A 17,560-nucleotide genomic window follows, 5' to 3' on the forward strand; every position below is an offset into this window, starting at 1 on the left:
CTTGGAACATGGAGGTAGGATAAATTACACCGGAAGGAAAAAGGGACGCTCCACTTCCTCTCGACTCACCCTCTCAACCCTCTCCAATCTAGCATTGTTTAAACCTCATGGTGTGTCACTCATCCACAATTATTACTAAAATGGATTCTCAATCCTAGTGTCACTCTAAGGGAAAATCAACTCAACAAGCATTAAAGATTTTAACTCAATTAAAGTATCAATTAAAGGAAGCATAATAAAAGGTCAGAGAAACAACATCATCCTAGGGTTTACAAGTCCAAGTACCCACTAAGAGTTTCGCTCTCCATGGAGCAAAATACAATCAATAATGAAATCAAAAGTAAAAATATGCAATCCATGAATAATACCCCCTTGGTGTTCATGTCGATAGTCTTGTGGAGTGGACGCGTCTTCTCCAAAGGTCCTCTCGTCAAGCCTAGGGCACACCTCACCGGATCGGTGCTGACGAAAGCTCCCCCAATAACTCTCTTCAGAAGGAAACGCGATATCGAAGGCCGTAGACCCCTCCAAAAACCTAGCCAAACCCTCTCCAAACCCCAGTTGCGGGTGCCTCGAAAGGTGGAGAAAAGATAGCCAAAAGATGCAAAAAGAGATCCCCCAATCAGGTTGAAATCACGACCTAAATAGGGCTAGAATCGGGCATCAACACGGCATGTGGAATTTTCACACGCCCGTGTGAATCTCCAAGAAATCAATTTTCTATGGCTTGTGAACAATAATTGCTATAGTAAATTGCTACAGTGATTTGTTATACTACATACTACAATCTCCACCCAAAATACTCCCGAATCCACACTCTTCATCGAGGCAACTTAAACGGGCACACGTCTACACTGTAGATTACATTGCATCTTTAAATAAAAGCACATTTGACGATAATCTTGCTAACTTTGCACAAGTCGGAACACATGAGTGTGAGTGCCTTTGTGCCCCTCCAATTTGCATATTTCATTGAACATAACGGAGGTTGGAACACACTCACATGTGTTTGAGCACAACTTGTGTCTTCACGTTTGTTCACTCTAAGATTTCATCAACTAAGTGCACTCGCAATCTACTTTGGCTTCTTTCTTCTATATTTGTCTTCACAACCCTACATGCACAAAAGAACACAAATACAAATGTATTAGTGATAAAATCTGAGAAAAGTAATGCTCACCGTAAGAAAAGAATACTTTGTATTACTAATACACAAGCACTTATCAACTATCGATACAGACTACGAGGGGGTTTTACTTATGGATTGCATGCTTTTATATTCGATTTCATTATTGATTGTATGTTGCTCCATGGAGAGCTAAACCACTAGTGGGTGCTTGGACTTGTAAACCTTATGATGATTTTTGTTTCATTGATCTTTTACTATGTTTCTTTAATTGATGTTTTAATTGAGTTCCAACCTTGAATGTTTGTTGAATCGATTTTCCATTAGAGTGACACTAGGGTTGAGAATCTATCTTGGTAATCTTTGTGGGTGAGTGACACACCATGAGGGTTAGTAAAAGCAAGGTTGGAGAGGGTAGAGATGGTGAGTCGAAAGGTAGCGGAACATCCCATTTTCCTTTTGATGTGATTTATCCTACCTCCATGTTCGAAGAGTTATTTGTGGTCATGATAGAGTGAAGTGCTAAGAGATAAACTCCGTTGGTGCTTAGTTGTGCAAGCAACAGAGTGAAGCATTGAAGTAATCCTTAGTGCTAGGGCTTAATTGTGACTAGGGGTATTTCGCCTAGACTAAAGGATTAGATATATATTAGGGAATAGGGTTTATCACTTGGAATCCCTAGAGCTTCTTGCAACCCCACACAGTGTGAGGCGTCAAGAGTATTCCTTTCCACCCGGGCATGGAATAGGGTTCGTCACAGTTGACGTTAGGTTTGGGACTGTGTGTTTAAGGATTTTCAAGACTAATTAAACATCAGTTAGGAGACATAGTGAGTGGTCTTGCACTTGAAACAATAGTCCTAGGGAGAGCAATGTCTGGGTGCCCCATCTTCTATCGATTGGCTCTCCTATCATTTCATTACGTCTCTTTCTTATTTCCTTTATTCTTATTTGCATTGATATTGTTCACATCACTCTTGAACCATCTTCACTATAGTTAAATAGAAATTCTTGTGTTTCTGAGCACTATTCCCTGTTGATATGACTTCCCACTCACTAGGGTACTTTATTACTTTGACAACCCGTGCACTTACGGTATACACACGCAAGGTGTGTGTCAAGTTTTTGGCGCCGTTGCAGGGGAATAGGCATTTCGGAAGCATTTTGTACCTTGCTATTTTAGCTATTCATTATTTTTCTATTTCACACTTTCTTATTTTTCCATCGTTTTGATTTGTTTTTCTTTCTTTCGTTGTAGCTCCAGGTTATGACCCAAGGAAACCTTTCGACATTGGTTGAAGGTGATTTGGACATTGGAAGAAGAATTCATAGAAGGGGAAAAGAACTTGTGCAAGAATAGTCTAATCAAGCTGAAATAGAAGTTGAAGGGTCTGATAATATTGCAAAACAGAATGAGCAGCAGAGGACACTCTCATATTATGCTAGATCCCCAGTTCTTAATGCGCAACCCATCATTGTGCAGTCACTGATTACAGCTCAGAATTTTTTGCTTAAGCTAGGCTTCATCCAGATGTTACAGTAGTCAGCACAATTCAAAGGTTTGGTCGATGAGGATCCAAACGATCATATTAAGAACTTCTTGGAATTGTGTGATATGCTCAAGATTAATGGTGTTACAGATAATACCATCAAGTTGAGGACCTTCCCTTTTTCCTTGAAAGGAAGAGCAAAGAAATGGCTACACTCATTACCTAGAGCATCGATCACCACATGGGAAGAGATGGTAGACGCTTTTCTTGCCCGATATTTCCCTCCCGGAAAATCTACAAAGCTTAGGAATGAGATACATTTTTTGTGGAAGCGGAATTGGAGTCTCTTTTTGAGACAAGTGATAGGTTCAAGGAGCTCCTGCAGAAATGTTCTCAACATGGGTTCCCCGAGCGGATGATCATTCAGACTTTCTATAATGGGTTGAACCTAAGCATAAAGCATTTACTTGATGCTACAGCAGGAGGTACCTTAGGAAGCAATAACCTTGAAGAAGCCTGACATCTCATTGATGAAATGGCTATGAATAGTTATCGGTAGAACACACGGGATAGAAAGAAGGTAGCCCGCTTTATGAGATCGATGCAGTCACATCATTGGCGGCCCAAGTTAAATCATTGAGTAAGAAGTTTACACTCTAACTTCTCCTAGAGTGGTCGCCGTGATGAGTTGTACCTGGTGTGGGGGTGGACATACACCGTCTGATTACCCTATTTCGATTGGTGGTATCACTTCCATGGAACAGGTTGATTTTGTAGGTAATGCAATGAGAGGACAAGGAAATCCATATAGCAAGACCTACAATCCGGGGTGGAGGAACCACCCAAACCTTTCTTGGAGTAATCAAGGGCAATAGAAGACTATGGCACCACCGGGTTTCCAACAACAAAAACAAGCCCCAAAACTGGAGAATAGAGTTTTAGGGTTGGAAAACCAGATACCTGACTTAGAGAAGGCTTTAACCATGTTCATTTCATTATCGGATACAAGATTTCAATCAGTTGAACCCACACTTCGCAACCACACCACTTCATTGCATAACTTGGAGAACCAAGTGGGCTAAATTGCAAAGTCACTTTTGAAAGACATCAAGGGAGTTTGCCTAGCAACACAAAGACATACCTAAGAGAACATGTGAAGGCGATCACTTTGAGAAGTGGTTGTGAAGTTGAGAGTAGACTCCTAGTGAGAAGACCAATGTTGAGTCACTAGGGGTCGTGGAGGTTTGATAAATGCTTGAGTAGACATATTTTTATATATGTTTTACATGCATTGAGCATCATTTTTATGATAGTTTATGTCTCATATTATGTATTTGGTGTTCTTTTATGCATATAGGTTGTGAATGCCTCGAAGAGTAAATAGGAGGCAAAGGTAGGCTATAAAGACACATTGTTGGGAGTTCTTGTTCAATTCAAGAACCAAGACACAAGAGGAGTCCATCAACATAGAGATGTGTGCCAACTTCCAAGAGGATTCAAGTCAATTCACTAGTTAGAAGGGCACAAAAGCAGCCACATCTTCATGTTCCTTCTCTTTGTGAAGATTGCAAGACCTCTCAAACCTACGTCGATGAAGAAAAGTCTTATAGCCTACCACATGGACGTGTGCCTGGACATGTAGCTTCAAAAGAAGAGCGTTTGGACTGCGTTTTATGAAAAGTACTGTCGAGTATACGTGTAAAGTTTTTGGTGCTGTTGCTGGGTGTCGAATATGCGTGTAAACTGCAAGTGCACGAGTGTCAAAGTAATAAAATACCGGGTGAGTTGGGTAGTCAAATCCACAGGGAACAGGCTACTACTACTACCTTCTTCTCTGCTTTCTAGCGTAATGATAAATAGGATAATGTGGTGATCTAATGTGCGAAGAAAAGAATACCGGAGATGCATATGCAAGGATAAAATAGAGGAAGATCTTAATCAATAAAGATGAGGTAATCGGGCAATGATCCCCTTAGGATGTAACATGAAGTTCAAGACTTGCTAAATGCTTCCAAGCTGAGTTTAATGAGTCGAGGTAATCCAAGAACAACCGGTCCTTGCATCCAAGCCACCGGTACTAGACCCCTATAATGTCCCGGTGGAGAAATCGCTCAATCTCAACACCTCACACCTCATATGACCGCAATACGCTATAGGGACACCTGAGAGTGAAACTGATTCCTAAAGATAGATCCAACCCTAATTCCTGATGAAGGATCCCTAACCCCCTACAAGGTCCCGGTGGAGAAATCTCTCAATCTCACGCCTCACACCAAATATAGTTGCATAGAGTCTAGGGAATACAGAGATAGGAAACACTCATTCAGAAGGGAAGGGGACACTCCATTATCTCATGACTCACCCTCTCAACCCTCTTTAACCTTGAAGTTCTAACTCTAATATAGACCTCTCTCATCAAAGTAACAAATCATGCATACACAATCAACCACAAGATCAAATAAGACATGCAAGCAATGGGAACACAAGATTAAAACTCAAATCAACTCGGATTAACTAGAAACATAAAGCAAATCAATATAAAAGAATAGATCCTAGGGTTTACATGCCCAAATACCTACTAGGGTTTAACCCTCCATGGGGCAAGTTACAAAACAATGATTAATACAATGAAAAGCAACAAAAACCATAGAGAAAACCCCCTTGAATTCATGATGATTGGCCTTGATGGGTAGTTTAACAACATGTTGAAGGATTCCTCTCTGAAGCTAGGTCGCCGGTGACTTCCCAAGTGCTATGACGGCGAAGGAAACTATCAAAGTTGGTGAAGAACATCCTCCCAATCGGCAAAGACCTCCTCTCCAAATCATAGCCGTCTTACCTCTCAAGAGCAGCACAAAAGATGAGAAAGAATTTGGCAAAACGGCTATTTATGGGCCTTAGACCACGTCTGTCACGTGCTCCTATGCGCCCATGTGGATTTTCCACATGCCCACATGGGCTGCAGGAATTTCCACGCGGGCGTGTGGAATTTCCACGCGGGCGCATGAACAATATTTTTGCTACAATACTGCTACAGTATAATTGCTGAAGTACTTTGCTACATTACTTTTCATAAAACATGATGCAAACACTCTTCTCTTGAGGCCACATGTCCGGGCACACGTCCATGTGGTAAGCTATAAGACTTTTCTTCATCGACGTATCTTTAAGAGGTCTTGCAATCTTCACAAAGAGAAGTGAAAAGTGCTTGTGTGATAAGAATGCAAAGTGTTCTTTCCTTATGATGAGCATTACTTTTATCGGGTTTAACACTAATATGTGTGTATCTATATTACTTTCATGCATATATGGTTGTGAAACCGAATCTTAGAGAAAGAAGCCAATGTAGATCGTTAGTGCACCATTTAGAGGAAATCTTGAGAAGGTTCAAATGCGAAAACATAAGTCGGGTTCAAGATGCTAGAATGTGTGCCAACCTCCTTGTATTCAAGCTAGCATAATGATTTGGAGGGGAACAAAGGCAGTCACATTCTAAGTATTGTGGCTTGTGCATGTGTAACAAGATCTCCACCAACGCAGCCGTTCATTGAAAAGCAAAGCGATCTACGACGTAAACGTGTGCCCATTTATGTTACCTCGATGAAAGTATGGTTTCGGGAGTGTTTCGGAACGGTACTGTAGCAGGGCACTGTAACAACTATGTAGCAAAATATTGTAGCAGGTACTGTTCACAGCCGGCTGAAGAAGGAGTTGTCCAGAGAAGCCACACGGGCATATGGAAATTCCACACGCCTGTGTGTTAATTCCACATGCCTGTGTGTTAATTCCACACGGGCCGTGTGAAATATTCACAAGGGCGTGTTGATTCCTGATTCAAGCCCTTTAAAAGCCGATTCAGGCCCGATTTCAGCATTCTTTTCTCCATCTTTTCCCCAACTTGAGAGAGGGCTACGGCTAAGGTTTTGAGAGGTATTGGCTAGGGATTGGGAGAGGTTCTACGGCTCTGACATCGCGTTTCATTTGGAAGATAGTTAGTGGGAGAGCTTTCGTCAGCACTGATCCGGTGAGCTGTATCCTAGGCCTGACAAAGGGACCTTTGGACGAGTAGAGGACTCTCCACAAGACCATCGTCACGACTATCGAGGGGGTTTTCTATGGATTCATTACTTTTACATTCAATTTCATTGATTGTAATTAGCTCCATGGAGAGCTAAACCCTCTAGTGGGTACTTGGATTGTGAACCCTAGGTTGTATTCGTTTCATTGAATCTTGTTATTATGCTTTCATTAATTGATGTTTTTATTGAGTTCCAATCTTGAATGCATTGATTGTATGAATACTCCCTTAGAGTGACACTAGGGTTGAGAGTTCTTGTTGGTAACCCTTATGAGTGAGTGACACACCACGAGAGTTAGACAAAGCTAGATTAGAGAGGGTTGAGAGGGTGAGCGGAGAGGCAATGGAGCGTCCCCTTTCCCCTCCAGTGTGATTTATTCTACCTCCAATTCCTCGAGTTCTTTGCAGTTATAGTAGAGTGAATGGGCTAAGGGATGACCTTCCGCTGGGGCTTAGTTGCCAGTGCAATGGAGTGAAACGTTGAAGTGATTTTAGCATATAGGGCTTAATTGTGGCTAGGGACCTTCCGCCTGGTCCAAAGGGTTAGGTCTACATATAGGAAGAGGATTTATCACTTGGAATCCCTAGAACTCATTGCAATTCTATATGAGTGTGAGGTTGAGAGATTGTTCAATTTCTCCTCCGGGACATGTATAGGGTTAGGCATGGTTGACCTTAGATTTGGGACCATGTGTTAAAGAATCTCCACGACTCATTAATACATTATTTAGGAAGCATAATAGAGTGTTTTTGCACTTGAAACGATTGTCCTAAGCGGATCAATATCCGAGTACCCCATTTATATCGATTGCCTTACCTCTCCTTTAGTTGTGCTATCTCTCTTGTCTCTTTTACTTTTGTTTACATTACATCTTACCACACAAATCACTATTTATATTTCGGTTAGTTAAGAAAAAACTTAAGTATTTTTACTCCCTATTCCCTGTGGATACGATACCCACTCACCTGGGATTTTATTACTTCGACAAACCCGTGCACTTGCGGGACATATGCAAGGGGTGTTGTTAAGTTTTTGGCACCATTGTTGGGGAATAGGCGTTTAGAGATACTTTGCACTTTGTTTTCTTAGCTATTCATTTATTCATTCTATTTCACATCTTTTTTTTTTATCATCGTTCTAATTTGTTTTCTTTCTTTTTGTACAACTCTAGGTTCATGACCCGAGGGAAACCCTCAATATTGATTGAAGGAGATCTTGAGCTCGAACGTACACTTTAAAAAAAAAAGGGAAAGAACCTATGCAAGAACAACCTAATCTAGCTGATTTCGAAGTTGAAGGATCAGATAATATGGCGGAACAAAATGAGCAACAAAGGGCATTATCTGATTATGTCAGACCTTCAGTATTGGGGACATAATCGAGTATTGTGCATCCCCCGATTATAGCTCAGAACTTAGAGTTAAAGCCGGCATTCATCCACATGTTGCAGGAATCCGCACAGTTCAATGGTTTGGCCGATGAGGATCCAAACAGTCATATAGAGAAATTTCTTGAGGTGTGTGATATACTCAAGATAAACTGGGTGACGGATGATGCCATCAAGTTGAGAGACTTTCCATTTTCCTTAAAGGGGAGAGCGAAGCAGTGGCTACACTCATTACCTAGAGCATCAATTACCACATGGGAGAAGATGGTAGAAACTTTTCTTGCCCGTTATTTCCCTCTCGGAAAATCTGCAAAGCTTAGGAATGAGATCTTGTACTTTGTACAGTCAGAATTGGAGTCTCTATTTGAGACATGGGGAAAATTCAAGGAGCTCCTGAGAAAGTGCCCGTAACACGGATTCCCGGAGTGGATGATTGTTCAGACCTCTTACAACGGATAGAATCCGAGCACAAGGCAACTCTTGGATGCGGCAGTAGGAGGTACCTTAGGTAGCAAGGCCGCTGGTGAGGCCCATCAACTAATTGAAGAAATGGGGTTAAATAGCAACTAATGGAATGCTAGTTAGAGGAAGAAGGTGGCTGTGCTTCATGAGATAGATGCAGTAACTTCATTGCCGTCTCAAGTGGAATCATTGAGTAAGAAGTTAGATGTTCTAATTTCGAATAGAGTGGCAGCCGTGACTACTTGCACCAGGTGTGGTGGAGGTCATGTTCCCTCCGATTGCCCGATCTCCATTGGTGATGCATCTTTAGTTGAGAATGTTGATTTTGTGGGTAATGCGATGAGGAATCAAGGGAATCCATATAGCAACACCTACAATCCGGGTTGGAAGAATCATCCCAATTTCTCGTGGACTAACCAAGTTCCACAAAAGGCCAGGGGGCCACCGGTTTCCAACAACAACAAGCCCCAAATATGGAGATCCGAGTTTCCGGTTTGGAGACCCGAATGACCAATTTGAAGAAGGCCTTGACTAGATTTGTGCAATCATCGGATACAAGGTTTCAATCAGTTGAGGCTACACTTCGCAACCACACCGCTTCTTTGCACAACCTTGAGAATCAAGTGGGGCAAATTGCGAAGTCTCTATCGGAGAGATCACAAGGAAGCTTGCCAAGCAATACCGAGACCAATCCTACAGAGCATGTAAAGGCGATCATTTTGAGAAGTGGTCGTGAGGTTGAAGGTAGGTTTCTGAGTGAGAAGCCCAATGAACACGCACCGGAGGTCATAGAGGTTGAAGAGGGAGCAAGCAAGGAGAAGGAGGTGGCACCCCTACCTTTCATGCCAAGAATCCCTTATCCCTCTAGATTGAAGAATGACCAAGGGGATGAACAATATAAGCAGTTCCTGAGTTTGTTCAAGCAACTCCACATCAACATTCTGTTTGTTGAGGCATTGTCTCAAATACCTAAGTATGAAAAATTCTTAAAGGACTTGTTAACTAATAAGAGGAAGTTAGAAGAGTGTGCTTCAGTGATCTTAGATGCTTCTTGCTCGGCGGTTTTGCAAAAGAACATGCCAAACAAGAGGAAAGACCTAGGAAACTTCATTATTCCGTGCAACATTGGCAATTTAGTTGAAGAAATGGTATTGGTAGACTCAGGGGCCAGTATTAACAGCATGTCATACACCTTATTTCAGAAGCTAGGCTTGGGCAAGCATAGGCCCACTCGGATGACTTTGCAATTGGCGGACCGAACGGTGAGACATCCTAGGGGTATCATCAAAGATGTGCTCATCAACGTGGACAAGTACATATTTCCTATAGATTTTGTGGTGCTAGACGTCGATGATGATGCGGATGTACCCTTAATACTTGGGAGACCATTCTTGCAGACTTCCAAGGCATTGATTGCCATGGATGGCAAGGAGCTAACTTTGAGAGTTGGAGACGACAAGCTCACATACCACCTTGCTTAAGCCATGTGGCATTCTCTTGATTTCGATGATACTTTGTATTTTATAGACACTACTGATGAGATTGTTGATGAATATATACAAGAAATGTTCAGTCCGGACCCGTACGAGGGTTTATTCGACCAAGAGGAAACAAATGAAGAAATAATGATGCTTGGCTCGAAGGAAGAAGTATCGTCTACTCCGGGGATCCTGAAGAAGGTGTTTCGGAAGATGAAGAGGGCGATGAGATGCCACAGGAAACACTCCAAGGCTGTTGGAGATGTGCGTGAACTGAACAAGTTGGATGAACCATTTCTAGGTGGTCCCAAGCCCGATAACTCTCCCTCTACCTTCAAGAGACTTTGCTCGTCATGCTTTCAAGCCATGGGTAAGAGGGCAACCTTCATCTATGAACCCCCGTGAGGTAAGACAAGGTACATCAAGCTTAGTGACGTAAAACAAGCACTTCTTGGCAGGCAACCCAAGTGTTTATTGTTTTTCTTAGTTGTTAGTTTAGTTTTTGTATGAATAAATTGTTGAGTGTTGGTGTCTTGATTTTTAGATGCTTCTGCTGTGCATTATATTGTGGATTTTAATGTCATCGTGTGTTTCCATGAGGATTTGGCGAAGTTTAAGTCACTTGAGCTTGTTTTTAATGTTTTATGCTGGTGTATTTGCATAAAAAGGTAAGGCTCTGAATGTGTAAACATGTTCAGGAAATTTTTGCAGAGCCTGCAGAGTTTTCTAAGTTATCCAGAGGAAACGCACGGGCATGTGGAATTTCCACACGCCCGTGGAGTTGTATTACGAGCTCATCCAAAGAAGGCACAAGGGCGTAGACACGCCCCTGTGAGCGACCTTGTGATGGTGCACGCCCGTGTGTAGTTTCTGCACGGCCGTGCGTCTTCCTGCAGAGACTTGGCAAATTATCCCGAGAGCACACAGGGCCGTGGACTCGCCCCTGTGAGCGATCCTGTGAAAAACTCACGAGCGTTGGAATTTTCTGCACACCCGTGCGAATCTCTTCAGATAAGCTTTCTCCATCCATAGAAGACACAGGGGCGTGGGGTTGCCCCAGTGAATTTCCACACGGGCGTGAGAAACACTTAGCAATTCTTCTCGGTTGGACAGAGAAGCCACAGAGGCGTGCCGCTGCCCTTGTGGGTCGGGCGCACGGGCGTGGATAATTTCTGCACGCCCGTGCAGATGTACAGAGCACCAAGAGGCACGAGTCCTTTTAAAAGGATCATCGTTTCTTCTCATCATCTGTAAGCACACTCACACTTTCTCCTGATTTCGTATTTGCCAATTTGGAGGGATTTTTACTTGGTGTTCCGGCCAATTAAAAGTTTTTTCATCTCACCTCGTCGGTAAGCCCTTATCTTTGTTTTTCTTCTTCAAATCCTGAGTTTAATCGATGAAACCGGTCAATCATGATTCGTTTCTACAATTAGAATGATTATACATGTTTAGAATGAAGTTAGAAAGAATTTAAAAGTGTATTGTTGGATTTTTGTGGCGCGGCGGTGCGTTTGTTCACGCCATGTGGATCCACACGAGCGTGCGGAAATTCCACATGATCGTGCGAATTTCTGCAGCATTACTTAATTAACTTGTTTGATCGAGTTTCTTTCAAATTTTGCAGGTAATGGCACCTCGGCCAAAAAAGCAAGCTGATAAACGGCCACGTGAGCCATCTCCTGAGCCCGAGAGCATGAGTTTTACCATTCCCGAGCATCAGGTGAGGTTTGAGCAGCTGACTAGTCTCAGACTTGGTCAGACCACAGATTTCCCGATATGAGCACACTCAGGGAGATTCAGTCAGTAGAGGATATGGCAGACGAGATTCCCTTGTGTCCTTCCAACTAGTAAATTGACTTGAATCCTCTTGGAAGTTGACACACATCTCCACGTTCATGGACTCCTCTTGTGTCTTGGTCCTTGAATTGAACAAGAACTCCCAACAATGTGTCTTTATAGCCTATCTTTGCTTCCTTTCTACTCTTCAAGGCATTCACAACCTATATGCATAAAAGAGCACCAAATACATAATATGAGACATAAACCATGGTAAAAATGATGCTCAATGCATGTAAAACATATATAAAAATATGTATACTCAAGCACTTATCAAGGTTAAACAAAGATCCAAAGAGAAGGAGGTGGCACCCTCACCTTACAAGCCAAGAATCGTTTACGCTTCAAGATTGAATAACGATCAAAATGATGTGCAATACAAAAAGTTTTTGGGTCTATTCAAGCAACTGCATATCAACATCCTATTTGTGGAGGTGTTGTCTCAAATGCTCGCTATGCAAAGTTTCTGAAGGACCTCTTGACCAATAAGAGGAAGTTGGAGGAGAGTGCATCTGTGATTCTAGATGCTTTGTGTTCGGCGGTGTTGCAAAAGAATATGTCAAACAAGAGAAAAGACCCTAGAAGCTTCATTATTCCATGCAACATTGGCAATTTTGGTGAAGAAAAGGCATTGGCAGATCCAGGGGCTAGCATCAACATCATGCCTTATACTTTAATTCAGAAGCTAGGCTTGGGAGAGCCTAGGAACACTCGGATCACACTCCAATTGGCTAACCAAACAGTTAGACATCCGAGGGGCATCATTGAAGACTTACTTGTGAGGATGCCGGGGTCCCATTGATACTTGTGGGGCCGTTCTTGCACACTTCCAAGGCTCTTATTGACATGGACGGTAGGGAGTTAACACTTAGAGTTGGTGATGAGTTAATTGATGAATATGTGCCGAAAATGATGTGTCCTCAGGACCCATATGAGGGGTTGCTAAATGACAGGACTCCCCGCAAGTCCACGGAGTTGTCGAAGTAATAAATCCCAGGTGAGTGGGGTATTGTATCCACAGGGAAAAGGGAATAAAAATACTTAATTTGCTTCTTAACTATATGAAAGATAAATAGTGATATGTGTGACAAGATTCAATTCTCAAAAGTAAAACAACCCGAAAGAGAGCAAAAGTAAAGGAGAAGGTAAGACAATCGATAAAGATGGGGTACCCAGGTATTGATCTGCCTAGGAAAATCGTTTTAAGTGTAAGAACTCTCTATTATGCCTCCTAACTAATGCAATGGTGAGTCAGGGACATCCTTTAATGCATGGCCCCGAATCTAGGGTTAACCAAGCCTAATCCTCTATATGTCCCGGAGGAGAGGTTGAACAACCTCTCAACCTCGCACTCGTAAGAAGAATTGCATTAAGCTCTGGGGATTCCAAATGATAAATCTTTTCCTAATTGTAGACCTAACCTTTGGTCCAAAAGAAAGGTCCCTAACCATAATTAAGCCCTAGATGCTAAAATCACCTCAACGCTTCACTCCGTCACATTCACAACTAAGCCCCAGCGGAGGATCATCCCTTAGCTCATTCACTCTATCATGCCCACAAAGAACTCGAGGAATGGAGGTAGAACTTATCACACCAGAGGGGAAAGGGGACGCTCCTGTACCTCTCGACTCACCCTCTCAACCCTCTCCAATCAAGCTTTGTCTAACTCTCTTGGTGTGTCACTCACTCACAAGGGTTACCACATGAACTCTAAACCCTAGTGTCACTCTAAGGGAGTATTCTAACAATCAAACATTCAAGATTGGAACTCACAATAACATCAATTAATTGAAAGCATAATAAAAAGATTCAATGAAACTAATACATCCTATGGTTCACAAATACCCAAGTATCCACTAGGGGTTTAGCTCTCCATGGAGCACAATACAAACAATAATGTAATCAAATGTAAAAGAAAACAATCCATAGGAAAACCCCCTCGATAGTCATGGCGATGGTCTTGTGGAAAGTCCTCTACTCGTCGCAAGATCCCCTTGTCCGGTATAAGATATGCCTCGCCGAATCAATCCGACGGAGGCTCCCTTACCAACCTTCTTCCAAAGAGATGATGATGTTAGAGCCATAGAACCTATCCAAATCCCTTGCCAATACCTCTCAAAACCCTAGCCGCAACCCTCTCTCAAGTTGGGGAAAAGATGGAGAAAAGAATGTTGAAATCGACCTTAAATAGGGATGGAATCGGGATTCCACACGCCCCTGTGGATATTCCACACGGGCCTGTGGAATTAACGCACGGGCTTATGGAATTTCCACACGCCTGTGTGGCTTCTCTGTTTTGCTCCTTCTTCGGCTGGCTGTGAACAATACTCTGCTACAGTGAATTGCTACAGTACCTACTAAAGTAACGGCCCGAAATACTCTTGAATCCATGCTTCCATCGAGGTAACATAAACGGCCACACGTTCACATCGTAGATCATCTTGGTTCTTCAATAAACGGTCACGTTGGTGGAGATCTTGCTAAATATGCACAAGCCGGAATACTAGGATGTAACTGCCTTCGTGCCCCTCCGAATCATTGCCTTAGCTCGAATACAAGGAGGTTGGCACACATCCTAGCATTCTAAACCTGACTTATGTCTCCGCGTTTGGGCCTTCTCATGATCTCCTCCAAATAATGCGTAAAACAATCTACAATGGCTTCTTTCACAAATAATCGACCTCACAACCCAACCTGCATAAAAGTACATAAATACATACATATTAGCGCTAAAACCTGACAAAAGTAATGCTCATCATAAGGAAAGAACGCTTTACATTCTTATCGCACAAGCACTTATCACTAAATCAAGAGATGGAGAATGATGAAGTTTTGACACTTGGTCTATAGGACAAGGTGCAACCTACCCTGGGGATCATGAAGAGGATGATCCAAAAGATGAAGCTAGCAAGACAACGTCGCAAGAAGCGCACCAAGGCTAAGGGTGATCTACAAGCACAGAGTAAGGGTGACAAACCCTTGTGTGGTAACAAGCTTGACAACTCTCCTTCTATCTTGAAAAGATTATGTTCATCATGCTTTCAGGTTGTAGGTAAGAGGGAAACCTTCATTCATGAGCCCCCATGAGCTAAGAAGAGGTACGCCAAGCTTAATGACGTTAAACAAGCGCTTCTTGGGAGGTGACACGCCCGAATATGCGTGTGTGTACCGCAAGTGCACGGGTGTCGAAGTAATAAATACCCGGTGAGTCGGGTAGTCGAATCCACAGGGAACAGGGCTACTAGTACTAACTTCTTCTCTGCTATCTAGCCTAATGATAATGGGATAGTGTGGTGATCTAATGTGCAAAGAGATGAACACCGGAGACGAATATGCAAGGGTAAAATGGAAGGAGAATCTCAATCAGTAAAAGTGGAGTATTCGGGCAATGCTCCCCCTAGGATTCAGGTATTAGGTATCGAATAAGTAAAGTGTTTCTGTGATGAGTAAGTTAAGTCGTGGAAATCCAAACATAATCGGGTCTATCTCTAGATCACCGATACTAGTCCCCTACGAGGTCCCGGTGGAGAAATCGCTCAATCTCAACACCTCACACCACATATGACCGCAAAGCACTCTAGGGATTCCAAACTGTGTATCCAATTCCTAAAGATTGATCCAACCCTAATTCCCGGCGAAGGATCCTAACCCCCTACAAGGTCCCGGCGGAGAAATCGAGCAATCTCACGCCTCCCACCAAATATGGTTGCATAGAGCTTAGGGAATGGAGATAGAATACACCAATCGGAGGGGAAAGGGGACACTTCACTATCTCATGACTCACCCTCTCAACCCTCTTCAATCTTCAGGTTCTAACCCTAATGGAGATCTCTCTCTCACCAAGGCAACAAATCATGCAAACCAAATAACCATAAGATCAATAAGGCAAGCAAGCATTAAACAATCAAGAATGAAACTTAATCAAACTCAGATTAAATAGAAACACAAAGCAAATTCACAAAAGATGAGAATCCTAGGGTTCACAAGCCCAAATACCCTCTAGGGTTTTAGCCCTCCATGGAGCAACATACAAAACACACCATCAATGAATGAAAGTACATTAAAACCATAGAAATAAACCCCCTTATGTATGAACTGATGGCCTTGATGGAGAGCTTCGACGTCTTGAAGGACCCACTCCGAAGGTAGGTTCACCGGTGGCTTCCTTGATGCTATGACGGAGGAGGAATCGATCAAAGTTGGTGACGAAGCGCCTCCAAAGCCGCAAAGACCTCCTCTCCAAACCCTAGCCGTCTCACCCCTCAAGAGCCGCACAAAAGATGAGAAAGAATAGGGCAAAACGGCTATTTATAGGCCTTAGATCGCGTCTGTCACGAGCCCTCACGCGCCCGTGTGGATTTTCCACGCGCCCGCGTGGGCTGCAAGAATTTCCACGCGGGCGTGCGGAATTTCCACGCGGGCGCGCGAACAGTAATTCTGCTACAGTACTGCTACAACGAAATGACTACAGTACTTTTCACAAAAACGCTATCCGAACACTCTTCTCTTAAGGCCACATGTCCGGGCACACGTCCATGTGGTAGGCTATAAAACTTTTCTTCATCGACGTATCTTTGAGAGGTCTTGCAATCTTCACAAAGAGAAGGAATATGAAGATGTGGCTGTCTTTGTGCCCTTCCAAATGGTGAATTGACTTGAATCTTCTTGGAAGTTGGCACACATCTCCACGTTTATGAACTGCTCTCGTGTCTTGGTCCTTGAATTGAACAAGAACTCCCAACATTGTGTCTTTATAGCCTATCTTTGCTTCCTTTTTACTCTTCAAGGCATTCACAACCTATATGCATAAAAGAACACCAAATACACAATATGAGACATAAACCACAGTAAAAATGATGCTCAATGCATGTAAAACATATATAAAAATATGTCTACTCAAGCACTTATCAGGAGGCAACCCAAGTCTTCACTGTTTTTCTAGCTCTTACTTTTAGTATTGCATGAATAAGAGCTTAAGTGTTGGTGTCTTAATTTTTACATGCTTTTTGATGTGCTTTACTTGTGTATTATTGGTGTTTTAGTGTGCTTAATTGTGATTGGTGAAGTTTATAGGTCGTTTGAGCATGTTTTCCATGATTCACTGGTCAGTTCTTCATGGTTTATGCAGTCTCTGATTTGTATGATTGCACAAAAATTGGTCTGTAGAGTCTGTAATTTTTTCTAAGTCATCTAAAGAAGACACACGCCCATGTGTAATTTTTATAGCGGCATGTGGATCTCTACAAAGTTCTCAGACTCCATCCTAAGATGACACAAGAGTGTGGATATGCTAATCTGGATGGCACACAGACGTGGGTAATTTCCACATACCTGTGTGAAACTCTACAGAGACTTCTCCTCCATCCTGAGAAGACACAGGGATGTACGAGTGCCCTTGTGAGTACCCCTGTGAACATCAACACGCATGTATGGAATTTCGAAAGGGGTGTATGAAACACTTAGTTGATATTTCGAGAGGACAGAGAAGCCACAGAGGCGTGTGGCTGCCCCTGTGAGTCTTGCACACAGGCATGGGTAAATTCCACGTGCCCGTGTGGATGCATTCAGAAACAACTTTAGCTCTCCCGAGAGCATACAAGGGCATGTGTCTACCCCTGTGGAGACACACGAGCGTGCGTAATTTCCACATGCCTGTGTGGATGTACAGAACTCAAAATGCTGCGATTTTTCCTTATAAAT

At 42.8% G+C, this 17,560-nt stretch overlaps 1 non-coding gene across 1 annotated transcript; it reads right to left on the minus strand.

Annotated features, from left to right (window-relative positions):
• Nucleotides 1–8,393: 8,393 nt before the first annotated feature.
• LOC120268104 lies at nt 8,394–8,500 on the minus strand. Its single transcript, XR_005538774.1, has one exon. It is a non-coding gene; the product is annotated as a small nucleolar RNA R71 (small nucleolar RNA).
• Between the last annotated feature and the right edge of the window lie 9,060 nt (nt 8,501–17,560).

Source organism: Dioscorea cayenensis, chromosome 8 (genome assembly GCF_009730915.1).
Source record: "Dioscorea cayenensis subsp. rotundata cultivar TDr96_F1 chromosome 8, TDr96_F1_v2_PseudoChromosome.rev07_lg8_w22 25.fasta, whole genome shotgun sequence".
Classification (NCBI taxonomy): Eukaryota; Viridiplantae; Streptophyta; class Magnoliopsida; order Dioscoreales; family Dioscoreaceae; genus Dioscorea; species Dioscorea cayenensis.